The sequence below is a fragment of the Globicephala melas genome, chromosome 3 (assembly GCF_963455315.2).
Source record: "Globicephala melas chromosome 3, mGloMel1.2, whole genome shotgun sequence".
In the NCBI taxonomy this organism is placed as follows: Eukaryota; Metazoa; Chordata; class Mammalia; order Artiodactyla; family Delphinidae; genus Globicephala; species Globicephala melas.
In genome coordinates, this window is record NC_083316.1 from 6,984,106 (window position 1) to 6,999,940 (window position 15,835).

The 15,835-nt window shown below is 39.0% G+C and overlaps 1 pseudogene; it reads left to right on the top strand.

The window, feature by feature from the left end:
• Window positions 1-9: 9 nt before the first annotated feature.
• On the top strand, window positions 10-1,169 carry LOC115853143 (methionine aminopeptidase 1-like; annotated as a pseudogene).
• The last annotated feature ends 14,666 nt before the right edge of the window (window positions 1,170-15,835 follow it).

Consider the following 15,835-nt stretch of genomic DNA (forward strand, 5'->3'; position numbering starts at 1 on the left):
CCAGGCAGCATGGCGGCCTTGGAGATGCGTGTGTGCGAGACGGATGGTTGCAGCAGCGAGGCCAAGCTCCAGTGTCCCACCTGCATCAAGCTGGGCATCCAGGACTCGTACTTCCGCTCACGGGAATGTTTTCAAGGAAGTTGGGTTACTCACAAGTTACTACATATGAAAGTAAAAGATGAAAAGGCCAAGCGAGAAGTGTCTTCCTGGACTGTGGAAGGGGATATCAACACTGACCCATGGGCATGTTATTGATATACTAGTAAACTCAGACCACATTATCCACTGATGTCAAGGCCAGTGCCAAGTCATAGTCCAAGACCAGATTATGCTGATCACCCTTTAGGAATGTCTGAATCTGAGCAGGCTCTTAAAGGTACTTCTCAAGTTAAGTTACTCTCATCTGAAGATATAGAAGGGATGCTACTGCTATGTAGGCTTGCTAGAGAAGACTATGTGGACATTGATGCTGGGGTGATTAAACCAGGTGTAACTACTGAAGAAATAGATCATGCTGTACACTTAGCATGCATTGCAAGAAATTGCTATCCTTCTCCCCTGAATTATTATAATTTTCCAAAGTCTTGTTGTACTTCAGTGAATGAAGTGATCTGCCATGGAATTCCAGAGAGATGGCCCTTGCAAGAAGGTGATATTGTTAATGTGGACACTACTCTTTATCACAGTGTTTATCATGGGGACCTGAATGAGATGTTTTTTGTTGGAGACGTGGATGAGCAAGCATGGAAACTGGTTCAGACCACGTGTGAGTGCCTGATGCAAGCCACTGATGCAGTGAAACTTGGTGTTCAATACAGAGAATTGGGAAACATTATCCAGAAGCATGACCAAGCAAATGAATTTTCAGTTGTTCAAAGCTATTGTGGGCATGGAATCCACAAATTTTTTCATACAGCCCTCAATGCACCTCACTAGGCCAAAAATAAAGCAGCTGGAGTGATAAAGGCCGGCCACATATTTACAATTGAGCCAATAATTTGTGAAGGTGGAAGGCGGATGAAACCTGGATGGATGGCTGGACAGCAGTGATGAGAGATGGGAAGCTGTCTGCCCAGTTTGAGCACAACCTGCTGGTCACGGACACTAGCTGTGAAATCCTAACCCCGTGACTCGATAGCTCGTGGCCTCATTTCATGTCCCAATTTTAATTTCTCCTGAGATGGTACATCTTGGTGATAACTTCTGGCTGTACTTTGCATTTTATTGAGAGTACAGAATGGAAGATGAAATTTTTTAATTACTTGTTTTTTTTTGATTATAGATAAGGAAGGACTACAGCATTTGATGTGTGTCCTCAAGAACTTGGGTCTGAAAAAGCCAAGAAGAATAAAGGGAGCATTTCTCCATTCTTCTCAATGCTCCCCTCTCCCCACAAAAAAAGTCTCTGCACACCCATTTTCTTATGTTCCCTTTGAGCAGTTTTACTTAAACCTGCTCCTAAGTTGATTTTATCACTGCCACGACTGGGCCATTAGAGCCAGCTATTTTCCAGGTGAATGTTGGAGACGAGAATCCTTGGAACTTTATCAAAATACATTGCTCCCGATTTTTTTATTATATATGTATGGAACTATATATGTATACATTTTAAATTCCATATATGTAATTACTGAACACTATATGACCTGGGGTTTGTGTTGATTCTGCTCTGACAAGGTCAAAAGCTGTCATAAATGGACTTGTCATTTCCAGTGATTTAATCCCCATCTGGGAATTGGCCTCCCTTCCCCCTGCTAATTATTTACTTTATAATTGTGTGTAAGGAAGCACTCAGTCAGCGAGACTTGCCAATGTGGATTCTGTGAGTGAATGGATGTGGAAAAATTCACTTTGGAAAAAGGTTATCAGATTTAAAAAAATCTAGTTTATGGCAAAAATAGCCATGTTCCAAGTGGAAGCTGGCTGTGCAGAGAATGAGATTTTTGTAATCCATTGCTATTTCAGACCTCTGTTTGGTCCTAATGGGAGGAAAAACGCTCCCTTCCCCTCTCTGTCTTATTTCAAGGTCATCCCTTGGAGATATTCAGAGAAGGGTGGAAGGTGCACTGTGGATGTTGATGGGGAAAGACAGTTCTGAAATCTCTCCAGCAGTGAGCAGAGTCTGGAAATTCTAACGTTTAGTAAACCTGGTGGTGATGAGAAACGAACCTCTTTGGAGACTGGACTGTTCCCTTGCAGAAGGGATACAGCTGTCCTTGGTGTGCTGAAAACACACTTCTCCTTTACAAAGTTTGGAATCTCATTAGAAATGACCTCAGCTGCCCAACATCTGTGTTCCTTTCAGTAGTTCAGTCCAAATGGGAGTGTATCCGGTGAAGACATATCAGATCAAAGTCATTGTCATTAGAGTGTACTTGATTACTGGGTATCTGGTAACTTTATTGTAAGATAATTTGATATCACTGACATGTTACACTTGTACGAGAACACCTTTCCCAGAGTGCCTCAGACATTTATCACTTTAAAGGAATTATGATAATGTTTTCATTACTTTTATTATTTTAATGATTTAGTAAAGTGGCTGAATTTGGTATAGACTTTTGGGGGTATGTGTGTGAAGCTTTTTAACAAACTGTAATATTTGTGAATGGAATGCCTTGCAACATGAATGTTAATATAATGTGTAAAGTGAGATTTTAAAAGTTTGAATGATTATCCTGCCAAAAGAAAAAAAAAAGCTGATAAGGGATTGTGTACACCCAGGTGGAGGGTGTAGTCATGCATTCACATACAGCCTGCACGTGAAGCAAGCGGACCATGCAGAAACAAATGGCTTCATGATTTCATTAGCTCCATGATCAGAAACAATATTAATTAATTGAAGGGAGATCCAGACCCACCTCCTATTCCCACCGAGATACAGATACTGTCACATAATTGCATTTCTTCCCCACACCCAACTCATCCCTACTCCTGGAGAAGTGAGAAGATGCAGGTCACACCACACCTTGTCTTCTCTCTCTCTCGGGAGCTCACTATAACTGGGCAGAAGAGAAGAAATGGCAATGATTGATTCCTAAATGTAAGAGTATTATTTATCCCAATAGAAGTGATATTTAATAGCTGCATTAAACTACAAACTCCAAAATAACTTTATTTTTTTTTTATCTAATCTCTAGAATGAATGGGGAAGAGTGAGTAGGACAATGGCAATGTGGCTTAAAAGGGGCAAGGTTGATAATGATTACTAGCATAAAACCTGTCCTATCTTTGCACTTCACTGAATTCACAAGAAAAGATAAAATACTCTGAACATCCACCCACATTCTAATGCCAGATGATTCAGAATTGGCCTTTACCTTTCCTTATTCTCTATCTCACAAGCCTTATTGATTTTATTGGGTTGTTTTGTTTTTGTTTTTATATTGAGCTATAGAAGCTGTTGGTATATTTTGGGAATTAAGCCTGTGTCAGTCACATCGTTCACAAATATTTTCTCCCATTCCATACGTTGTCTTTTCATTTTGTTTATGGTTTCCCTTCCTGTGCACAAGCTTTTAAGTTTAATTAGGTCCCATTTGCTTCTTTTTGCTTTTGTTTCCATTACTCTAGGAGGTGGATTATAAAAGGTCTTCCTGCAATTTATGTCAGAGAGTGTTCTGCCTATGTTTTCCTCTAGGAGTTTTATAGTATTTGGTCTTACATTTGGGTCTTTAATCCATTTTGAGTTTATTTTTGTGTATGGTATTAGAGAATGTTCTAATTTCATGCCTTCATATGTAGCTGTCCAGTTTTCCCAGCACCATTTATTGAAGAGACTGTCTTTTTTCCATTGTATATTTTTGCCTCCTTTATCGTAGATTAATTGACTATCAGTGTGTGGGTTTATCTCTGGGCTTTCTATCCTGTTCCATTGATCTATTTGTCTATCTTTGTGCCAGTACCATACTGTCTTGATTATTGTAGCTTTGTAGTGTCTTTTCCTTTCTGTGTATTTCCTGAGAATGTTAACTTCTTTCCAGCACCACCACCATCAGCCCTCACCAGAATTAATGCAGTTTTCTCCCAACTGTTCTCCCTGTCTCCATGTTAGCTCCTCTCCAAGTTATATTCCACACAGCAACCATAATAACATTAAAGAGCATAACCACACAGGAATTAATCAATTCAATCTATTGCTCTTTTATTTCTATGAAGTGGCTTCTTCAGAAAATAAAATCCAAGGTCATTTACATGATCTAATTGGCCCTGTGAACGACCTTTATCTACTGTTTCAGCTTCATTTCCTACCACTCAATTTTTTTCTCACTATACCCCAGGTGTATCTATCTTCTATTTCCTGATAATCCAACATCAACTCTTATCTCCCAGTACCTTCATACTTGCCCTCTACCTGGGTTGTTCATCTGCTATGCTTCACCTGGATAACTCCTACTAATCCTTCCTGCTTCAACTAAGTGTCACTTCCTTCATCTTCCAACGCTTGAATTCTCCCAGACCATTTTGAGTCTGCTAGAATTAGCTATTTTCACTTTGCACAGTTCATTATGATTTTAGTTAAATACATTGTGCCACTATGTGTTTCATATCTGTTTTGCTTTTAGACCATAATTTCTATGGCAGAATGAGAAGGAGTGAGGGAAAACCCACACCAACCTTGTTAACTGAATATTTGAAAGAACATGGACCAGATGGCATTCTTGAGAGTGTTATCTGGGAAAGAAAATTCTCTGTTATCCAAATGGTGATGGAAGCATTGGCCATTCAACACCATGGGGAGTTTCCCTCTTTCCCAGTGGTTTTATAACTTCTTATAAGTCATTTTGTCAGCCCCTCCAGAGCCTGGCATAAGCTGACAGATTCAGGAATCTAAGCTGGAAAAGTGTGACTCTGTTGACTAACACATGAATCCATTCCAGAAAACAAGGATTGTATTACCAGTTTCGTCAGTAATTTTCTCTGTGCTCCTGAGCAAAGTACTCAGCATTTTCAAGCACAACTTCATCCCTTCAGCAAAATGCTGACTTGGCTCCTTAGGGAAATAACATATTGTAGTGCATTTCAGATTTAAAAAAAATGGTATTGAAATGCAAAGCAATTACTTTCTTATGATGTAATATTGATCACAATCCAGCTATCTTATTGACCCAACAACACATTAATTATTGATATCAATTGTTTGCCTGAATCTAATTCAATTAAATGTTGTCGTCATCACCCTCATGGTAAAGTTGCGTTTATCACCAGGACTGCTAGACAGTTTGAATGTCCTGCCAGGTGTTGCTTTGTGAGTGGGTTGCTTCATAGCTAAACACATGCCAGAGAATGATGGGCTTGATTCTAGTAGGATGTGAAGGGCACACTCAAATGCCTCACTAGATTTCTCCTAAATTGTGACATGTTCAGTAAAACACTTAAACTATTAAAAGGACTCCTTCTAAATACTCCAAGGGGGCGGGGGCTTGGCTGCTTCCCCAAATTTCTAAAGGCACCTAATTCTTCTTGATTTAAAAGAGTATCACTACTTAGCAAACTATATGTTAAGTAGATTCAAATTAGCTAAACTAGACCACCTGATTTTATTTTTATTGTCTTATATATCCAAGCTTGTTAACAGAAATTACAGTGCCAGAAAATCTTTGCTATCATATAAGAAAGCAAGAAAATCTACCACAAACAAGGTGATGAATGTTAACTAGATACATTGTAGTGATCATTTTGCAATATATACAGAGTCATTTATTGTACACCTGAAACTAATATAATGTTAAATGTAAATTGTACTTCAGTTTCAAAAGAGAAAGTCCAATGATATATAACCAAATTCATTGTTAAAAAATAATATATTCTTGAGATGAACACTCTCCTGTACCAGGCAATTGATTTTGTTTAATATATAGAAAAACCAAATATATATTTGTGGATTTTGACATTGGGACAAATTCACAAGAATTATACAGCACCATATATTGGTTTAATAAAAAGAAAGGCTTTAAATGATCCAAGAATAAGGTGAACTATATAGTGAATTCCTGGTCATGGGGAATATAGGCCTAATGATCACTGTCAGATAAAAATCCCATATGATCCAGATGGTTTATTAAAGGATGTCTGATAGCACCCCTGCCTTCAAAGTTCCAAATGTGGGCCATAGAAATAAATTCTGCCCCTAGCTAACATTCACAGCCTTGACTATTGCTATATTAGTTATCCACAACAGAGTTCATGTTCAGAGTCTCTAATGAACTTGCAGTCAGATGGTGCCTGGAGCTGCAGTACTCTGAAGGCTTAAATGGGCTGATGGATCCAATTTCAAGGTGTCTCTCTTGCATGCATGGCAAACTGGTGCTGGCTACTGGCCAGGAGACCCAGTTCCTCTCAATGTGGGCTATTTCACAGGAGTACTTGGAAGTCCTCATGACGTGGTGCTCACCCCAAAGGTGAAAAATCCAAAAGGTCAAGGAAGAAGCTACAATGCCTTTATAGCTTAGTCTCAAAAGGCACATATTGGCACTTGGATAAATGTGGGAGGGAATGACAGATTGGCATAGATATTAGGAAGCAAGGCTCATTGGAAGCCATCTTGGAGATTAGCTATTCTAGTCCAGCTTCTGCATTCAATCTTTCCTGTCTATCTCACATGTAAAGCACACGTATGCTTCGTTGAGAGACAATTCTTCAAAGGTCTTTCACATTTGTGCACACTTTATGAGCAGAAGGACTGACTGCCTTTTGTTTCAGACTCTCTTTTCGGGGGTGTTTGTATAATGAGCACCATGAACAATACAGTGTTTTCCTCTAGAGGAAAAGACAGGTTTGTTTATAACCTTAAAATGCAGTATCTTCCTCTGAAGCAAAGTAGATGAATGCTTATTTTATGGTAAGATAAATATAATGTCTTCCTCTGGACGAAGGACAGGGAAGCTTTCTGTTATTTAAAAATATGGGTTTCCTAAACTCAGTGTTTCTCTCCTGTAATGCAACCAACTCTGCGTGCAGATAGCTACCTGAGCCTAACTGCATTGTCTCCATGCTACTTGGGGGTAGGGAACTGACACCATTATACTTATGGTCATGCTTCTTGCTGTGCATTGAGTAATAAAGTGCTTTTTCTCTGACCAGGGTACCAGCATCCTTGAAATTGTGGCAAGGCAACATGTTACCATGTAAGTATGGTACACCATCCCCCAGTCTTATCCCATTACAGCAACAGCTTGAAGACCAGGATCCTGGCATCCAAATCAGATCCAGGTGCACAGGTGTAACCTCAGATACAGCTCTGCGAAGGCAGCTCCTTGAATTTAGTTCCTCTCAGTCTGAAGACCTATGAACTAGAGGCAAGTTATGTCTCCATATACTCAGCATGCAGTGGGGACAGGTGTAGCATAACTGCTGTAGACCATCCTCTTCAAATAGGGGGACTAGGAGGCACACATGAATAATTTCCCCATTGTAAAAATCTCCATAGGAAAATCCTGTGGGGCACATAATGCCAGTTCCTTAACGAGGGCTCAGTATGACTGCCTGAAACCTTGGTAAAGTCTCTGGGCTCTTGGTTCTGACCTCTTAGGCATCCTTCCTTTTGGATTAGAGATAGCTAGTGTTTGCCCTGAACTACCTGAGTAGCTTTCCTAGCTTGCTTTTTGTTCATAGTAATTGAGGAATCCACAGCCTCTTTGTATTTTATACTGACTCTGTCTGTTTTAGTCCAAGCTGGTGGTGTCTCATCTAGTACAATTATAGTAAAAGTTTGTGGGTCTTTTATGGATTTTTCAGGGATTCATTTTACTGGAAAATAGACACACAAATCTTTTGCTTCCTATAAGCCTGCTGTAGGACAATGCCTTATGATTCTTAGAATTTGTATTTGTTTTTAAATTGATGATACATGGGATGTATCCTTAGATATCCTTAAGGGCTTTGCCCTTAATATCCTTAGAGGGACTTTGGTCTGTTTGAGACTTCATCTTACATATTTCTGGGATCATTACAAAAGGCTCAATATTTACATCCTGGACTTCACCAGTGAACCATGTTTTACTGACAGTGTCCTGGGTTTGATCTTTGCCTGGAAGCCTTTTTTAAATTTTAAGATCTTTTACTATCTGGAAGACTAGCGGTGAGAAATAGTTTTATATTTGAACCCAACAGCCCTGGTTCTTTTACCTTTAGCAGGTTTTTTTTTGTTTTCCTTTACCTTTCTCTCCTCTCTTACGTGTTGCTATTTGTTGCTACAGGAAGCTGGGCAGCACTTCAATACCTTGCCTAGAAATCTCCTTAGATAGATCATTAAGTTAATTATGTACTCTGGTGGGGGGTTGTGGTTTCCCACCTTACACAGGAAATAATATTACTAAATTTCCTGCCATTTTAAAAATGTGATCTCTTTCCTCCATTTTCCTCAAATTATGTTAAACACTCACTGAGAGCCTTCATGAAGGCCATCACTCACGTTTAACAGTCTCTTCAAAGCTTTTTAGGATTTTATTAACACTCTTCCAAGGTACTTGCAGCTTCTGCCCACTGCTGGGTTGCACCACCAATCCCACATGTTTTAGAATTTTTTTTTTTTATCACACCACTTCACTTTTTTGTACCAAAATCTGTACTAGTTACCTCTTTTTGTGTAGCAAACCATCCGAAATTTGTATCTTAAAAAATAATCATTCATTATCTCCCAAGGTTTCTAGCAGTCAAGAATTCAAGAACAATTTGGTAGGGAAGTTCTGACTTGAAGTCTTTTGTTGAGTTCCAGTCAGATTCTGACCTGGGTTAAAGCTATTTGAAGGTTTGACTGGGTCTGGGTTATTTTCTTTCAAGATGTTTCCCTGACTTTTCTATGAAATAGTCACTGGCTTTGGGTCAAGGACCTCTATTCCTCTCCATATGGGTCTCTCCTTGGGGGTGTTTGGGTGACCCTACAGAACAGTGTCTGGTTTAGCCCAAAGAAAGTGATTTGAGAGACCAGGGTGGAAAGTGTAATATTTTTAATGACCTAGTGATAACTTCCATAAACTTCACTGATCACACCAAGCCAGCTCTGACTCAATGTGATGGCATGTAGACCACATTAAAGAAGTGAGGACCACTGGAGATCTTCTTGCAGGCCTACTATTATTGCTACCAGTCATGAATCTAGAAATTTAAGAGTTCTCCATGACCCATGAAGAAGAAAGTGGTGAGAAGAAAACCATTTATGTGCTGGGTATTTTTGATCAGAGGAATATAGTCAGACTCAAAATTTTGAGATTTAAATGTGGAAACAAGGGATGATCCCAAATCCTGTTATCAGGTTGAAACGTGCATGTCTGTATGTCTGTGTTTTTAACTTTTTTACATGAAAAATGGGATTTAAAAAATATATATAGATATAAGCCTTTTATTTTGAAATAATTTCAAATTTATAGAGAAGTTGTAAAGATAGTATGGAGTTCCTGTATACCTTTCACCCAGTTTTCCCTAATATTAACATCTTATATAACTGTGGTACATTTGCCAAAACCAAAATATTAACGTTGGTGAATCATATGGATTAAACTGCAGCTTAGTTTGGATTTCACCAGTTTTTCCACTGATGTCCTTTTTCTGTTCCAAGATTCAGCCTAGGAAACCGCATTACATTTAGAGAATGTAAAGTGTCACATCCCCCTCTTGAACCACACCTCATGTTCCCAGCTCTCGTGCTCCCTCTCTCCCACCACAATCATTTCAAACCTTTTTGAGATGTCCAGTCCCTCATCTCTTTCCTTTTTCCATTCATTCTCCTCTTGGCTTTACTTAATTCTCTATACACCTGGACCACAGGTTTCACTACACTGGTGGTCATTCAGTTTTCACTGTATCAGTTCTCCACCTTCCACAGGTTTTCACTATCCATCAACAGAAAACTCCATCTCTGGATAAATGAAGTCTCCAAATCTCCCCCCAACCCATCCTTACATTGGTGAGCACTCTTAGAGAATACATACCTGCAGATTAGGACCTCTGAAAGTTCACACTGTCTAATCACCAAGTTTCCTCAGTGCTCCCTGGCAGTTCTCCTGAATAGCCCTCATCACCATCCCCTATTTAGAATGGTTCTAAGAGTCAATCACTATTTTACACTTTTTATACTATTACACCTACCCCCATCACCATTCAGAAAACTGTCTCTCCAACTTCACTTAGGAAATACAGGAATTAGGAAGAACGTACCAGACTTCTTCCATAGCTGTACCCACCCTGACTCCACACTTTCTGGCACCTGCTCTCATCTTTCCTTACCCCCTGCTCAGTGGAGGAGGCTCTGATTTTGACCATGGACGGTCATCCACATCATACTTGTGATGTACACTCCTTCTGCTCCTTGGAACCTCACCCCATGAGTCATCCCAGCTCTGCATCAATCTGTAACCTCTCTCCACTTGCTGCTCTGCTTCCTCCTGCCCATGGGTTCGTGTTCATTTCCTGCCTCAGAAAAACTCTCCTGCAATCCTACTTCCCCCCTTGCCTACTGCCCTAAAGACATTTCTTTGGTTTTCAGATGCTGTCTTGGGACCTACATGCATTGTTTTGGCTTCACTTTTCATCATTCACTCCTCAATCTTGACAGTAGAGCATATGTCCCATTGTTCCATGAAGCTGATCTTGCTGAGGACACTAGAACCCGTATACTGTCAAATGTCACTGCACATCATCAATTATTTTTCCTGAGCTTGCTGCAGGATTGGACTCAATGACCTAGTCTTCCTTCCAAAGCACTCTGTCCTTTAGCATCCAGATGACAAGGACTCCGTCCTCTCCTGATCTTGCGGGCTGTTTTTTTTCCTCTTAATTTTCTTTCTCAATCTCCTTTGCAAGCTTCTTCTTTTCCACTTTTAATATTGGGGTTTCATCCTGGCTTCATTTTCTATTCTTTCTTCATGGTTAATGAAATGATCATACCAACCCCTCCTATAAACTATCACCCCGCTGGCTCCAGAATAAAATATACCAGGCTTAGGTTTCTTCATACCTAATTTATTTATAGAGCATGGATTTTCAAGTAAATAAGTTTTTTGAAACTTTTTTTTTCTGAAAACACATGTGTGAAAGTTACAAATATTCAAAAATATTTGAATTTGAAATAATTATTAAATTAAAATAATTTTAAAATTTCTTAAATTTTACTGACATTTTCTAAAAACTGGTTAATTACAGTTTGATATTATTTGAATGCTATTTCCTAGAGATACATATAGGGTAAAATTTTAAATACTTGTCATTTCTTCTTTTATTTTCACTCTTTCCTCATAAAAAATATCAAATATTTATTCCTATTTGTGTTCTTCCCAGTGGTATTGCAAACTTTGGAAATATCATCAAAGTTATACCTGCAATTTGAATTTTCTATGTAATACTTATGCCAGAAATTTTAGTTTTTGCATAACTTAATACTCAAAAAAAGTTAGCCATAGTATTAGTCAATTTTTCCTGTATAAGAAACAACCACAAACTTTCAGTAGTTTACAGGGGTCCTGGGTCTGAAGGTGAGCTGTGGCTAAGCTGCTTTGGGCTGAGCTCAGCTAAGTCATACATTCCAGGCCTCCAGAATGTTTCCGGGGTGCTTTCCAGGTCTTCATTTGGGGGGCACAGGCTGAATAGGACAGGGACCACCTGAGGCCCAAGAGCCAAGCCCAACTTCACAAGCACATTTAAAACTTCTGTTGGATCAAGTCCAGTAATGTTCCCTTGGCTAATATAAGTCACATGGTCAAGTCCATCACCGATTTGGTAGAGAGGTGCATTCCACCCCAAGGAAAGGCACTGCACTGTTCCTTCCACATATAGTCCTACTATGGTGAGACAGCGCAGAATAAAGATATAATCTGACCCGCCAATACCAGTGTATAGCTATTAGGGTGGATCTTGAATGACCATTCTGATCATGGGGCATGAGCAGGAATCTGGGCTTCTTTCACTATAAACACTAAACTTATGTTCAAGAAAATCATCTCCAGCATCTTCCCTCTTTATCAGCCAGAGACAGATCCTCCAAAATATGTATTATGCTCCAGCTTTTTTCAAGACACCAAAAATTCCACAAAAATATTCGACCTTTTCAGTGTACTGGCTTTTATCTTTTTAATTTAATTTTCTATAATTTGTTTCTGATGTGCCCTATATGGGAACTCACTCAATTTAAACTATCAGAAATCTATGGGTAATGAAAAATCACCAACAATTTTGAAAGACTGCCAAGACACAGACCAATCCTCCAACCCTGTTCTCAGACCCTTGAAAAAAGAGGTACTCCAGCACAATTATGTCAGGGGGAAATAAGGAAGAAATGACCACTTCACCCAGTTCTAAAACATATCAGATATAGTAAATATGGAGTTACTCCCTATAATGCAATCTGTGATATTCTTAGGGTTAAAAGAATGAGCAAAAATTCCTCGGTATCTCATTCCCTGGATTATATTTTACTCAGTAAGACTGATTTTCATAAATCCATTTGGTCAGGAGTTTCCATTTACAGCCTATTTCCCCATAGCAATTTCATAAAATCCTACATTAATAAAGTCTTAATAAGCATTATCACCTCTCCCAAATGCCAAACACATTTGGGGAATTGTTAAAACAAGTTATTTGTTATGAGTTTAATCAGAAGATTGAATCAACTAAAAGGCTTTCAACTTCCGAGAGGAAATACAGATGTTCATGGTTTCCCATATGCACTGGATCCCAGACTCTTTTCCTGTGGAGCATCTTAGGCAATAGATTTCTGTAGAACAAGAAAGCGAAAGGCTTATCTAGGGAATGACCCATGAGAACATAACCCATATGCAGGGGGTGCTATCGTAGTGATTGGTCTCCAGTGGGGCTTCCTGCTGGGAAAGCAGTGTATGCCCAGCCTCAAGGGACTGACAGACCCCACCCGCTTCAGATGAATACCTTAAGAACAGAATTTCATTAATGAGAAAATGTAGGGGGAGAGGGACGGGCCCTGGGATCCCAACCATTGCACGTTGCCTGAGAGGGTCCTCAGGTTCAGGTGGGGTCATTGTCTGTAATCACCTATTTGTCCCTTCACCAGTGTTGCATTTGTTCTGTTTCTAAGACTTTGAAAACCAAATCAATTAGTCTTTTCTCTTCTAGATTCAGCCTCTTCCTATCACACATGGAGTTAATTTGTAGGCAGAATAGAAGCCTGTGTTCCACTCCATCTAAATTCTCCTTTCTGCTGTGAGCTTGAGCCCAAATAGTGGAAGGCAATATGATGATACTGTCTAATAAGGCAGACAACAAAGTACAATGAAGATGCTTCTCCTTATGTCTATAAATGAGCTATTATCAGAGGTGGAATCAGCAGGAAATCCTTAATGGAAAGAGATGAAGGTAGATTAGATAGACCATCCTGCACAGGCAACAGGGGTTGCACAGGTAGCTGAAGGACAGGGGGAGGGTAGTAACTATGTCTATCCCTGGCACAAGGGACTGAATGTGGTACAGACTCAACAGACTGCTTTTAAATAAATGGTAACTACAAAGAACTGAGAATTGTCCAGCAGATGCCTCAGGCTTAGAGTCTGATGAATGTTGTGGGAGATGAAAAAAATTCTATTTTTGAATAAAATTTCCAGAGCAAGTGTTAGGTGATTTGCCAAAAAGCACAGTTTATCTTGATAAACTGTAATATTAAAAAAGGCAAAAAGTACAGCTGGCATGATCATTTCCCAGGTAATCAATGCATATGGAAAGAGGGGTCCTAAAGAGGGGAAATGATGAAACCTGGATATTAATGTTAAAACCGAGACAATCTTCTGCCTTTCGTTATCATAAAGTGGCAGGCAATTAAATTAAGAGGGAAAACTTTTCTTAATTAGAACTATGCCTTGGCTCAGGGACATTCAAAAATGATATTTCGCAATAACATGCCCACAAGAAATCACACCCTTTCTGAAAAGCAATCTGAGATTAAAACTATATTTTTAACATATTAAAATTCAAACCCTATATCAGAATATAAATTAAAAAGTATTTGTACATGTGTTCAGCTGTCTGGAGATTCCCCCTGACCCCAGCTGCCTCCAGTCATATGCTCCTGCAGGTAATAACTTTCAACAGGCTCTAGTTTCCTCATTCCTCAGATGGCTGTCATTATAACATTAATCATCATAAAATAATTTACGTTTTATGCTGACATTTAAATGTGCTTATATATCTATATCAGATTCTCTACCTCTAAGATAAACAATTTCTCATATCGGATAGGAGAAGAGCAGAGTGGGGGAGAGACAAAATGAGTGTGTATTGTCAACTTAAAAAATATGTACAACCTAGAAGTTGAGGGTTATGTTTTATTACTATTTTTTTTATTGAAGTGTGATTTTATTGAAGGTTGATTTACAATGCTGTGCAATCTCTGCTACACAGCAAAGTGACTCAGTTATACACATCTAGACATTCTTTTTTTATATTCTTTTCCATTATGGTTTATCTGTGGTGACCTAAATGAGAAGGAAATCCAAAACAGAGGGGGATATATGTATACATATAGCTGATTCGCTTTGTTGTACAGTAGAAACTAGCACAATATTGTCAACCAACTAGACTCCAATGAAAAAAACAAAAAAGAGTAATCCTAAGAGTTCTCATCACGAGGAAAAAAATTTTTTCCATTTCTTTAATTTTGTATCCATATGACATGATGGATGTTCACTAAACTTATTGAGGTAATCATTTCATGAGGTATGTAAGTCAAATCATTTTGCTGTACACCTTGAACTCACAGTGCTGTACGTCAATTATGTCTCAATAAAGCATGAAGAAAAAAAATAGAATAGTTTGCATCTACCAACCCCAAACTTCTAGTCCATCCCTCTCTCCTTCCCGACTCCCTTGGCAATCACAAGTCTGTTCTCTCTGTCTGTGAGTCTGTTTCTGTTTTATAGATCGGTTCATTTGTGCTGAGAGTTATGTTTTATTTGGAGAAATTTTTAGGACTCCAGGCCCAGGAGAGAGCATATCAAGTAACCCTGAGGGAACTGCTCCGAAGAGGTAAGGGGAGAGCTAATATATATAGGAGTTTTGCAACAAAGGGCAGGTAGTCTGAACTTCAAAAGATTATTGTTAATTAAAGAAACTAGATATCTCAAGTTAAGGTATTTAGTGCTTTTCTATGTATGGGAAGGTGCAAGAATCTGGGCTCACTGCAATCATTCCTTTGATATGCACCTTAGCTACATCCTGAGTTTCCTCAGGGCTCACCGTGAGGAGTGGCTGCAGTGTAATGGCTGCTGGGTGGCAGGTGTTCTTTCTTTCCTTCCTGAGTTCCCTCAGGACTCACCAAATCACATCGTCACTGATGACCCTGACATCCTTTGTTTACTGATATGGCAAGTAATATTCCATTTCTCAGTATAATATGTATAAAATTGAGAGCATTTCAAACATCCTCCCATGTGCATGAATAAACACACCAAATAAATTATGAATTACAGTTAAGATTGATTCTAATCTTTCTCAAATTGGGAATTTAACACAGCACTGAACAAATATCATTATTCCCCTGAGATAGTAAGGGCTGGGTTACACAAAACCTGCAGCCTTCCTGCTCAATGAAAATAAAAATATTGCAAATCTAAGTCTAGGGGATTTAAATTTACAAGTTCAAATTTAAATACGCCACATGCTCAGGTATTTTTCTCTTCTTCTTTTCTTGAGCTGCAGTGATACATTTTGCAGAAATTCAGAAGTGCTGTTACCCCCTTAAAAGTGACTGCCAAAAATTACACTGCTGCCAGCCAATACACGCCTTGGAGTGAAGAAAACAGCAGACTGAAACCTCTAATCCAATCTGAGTGAGATGGCATGGACTCCATTTCCTGCTTTGTCCCAGTAGCTGTTTCAG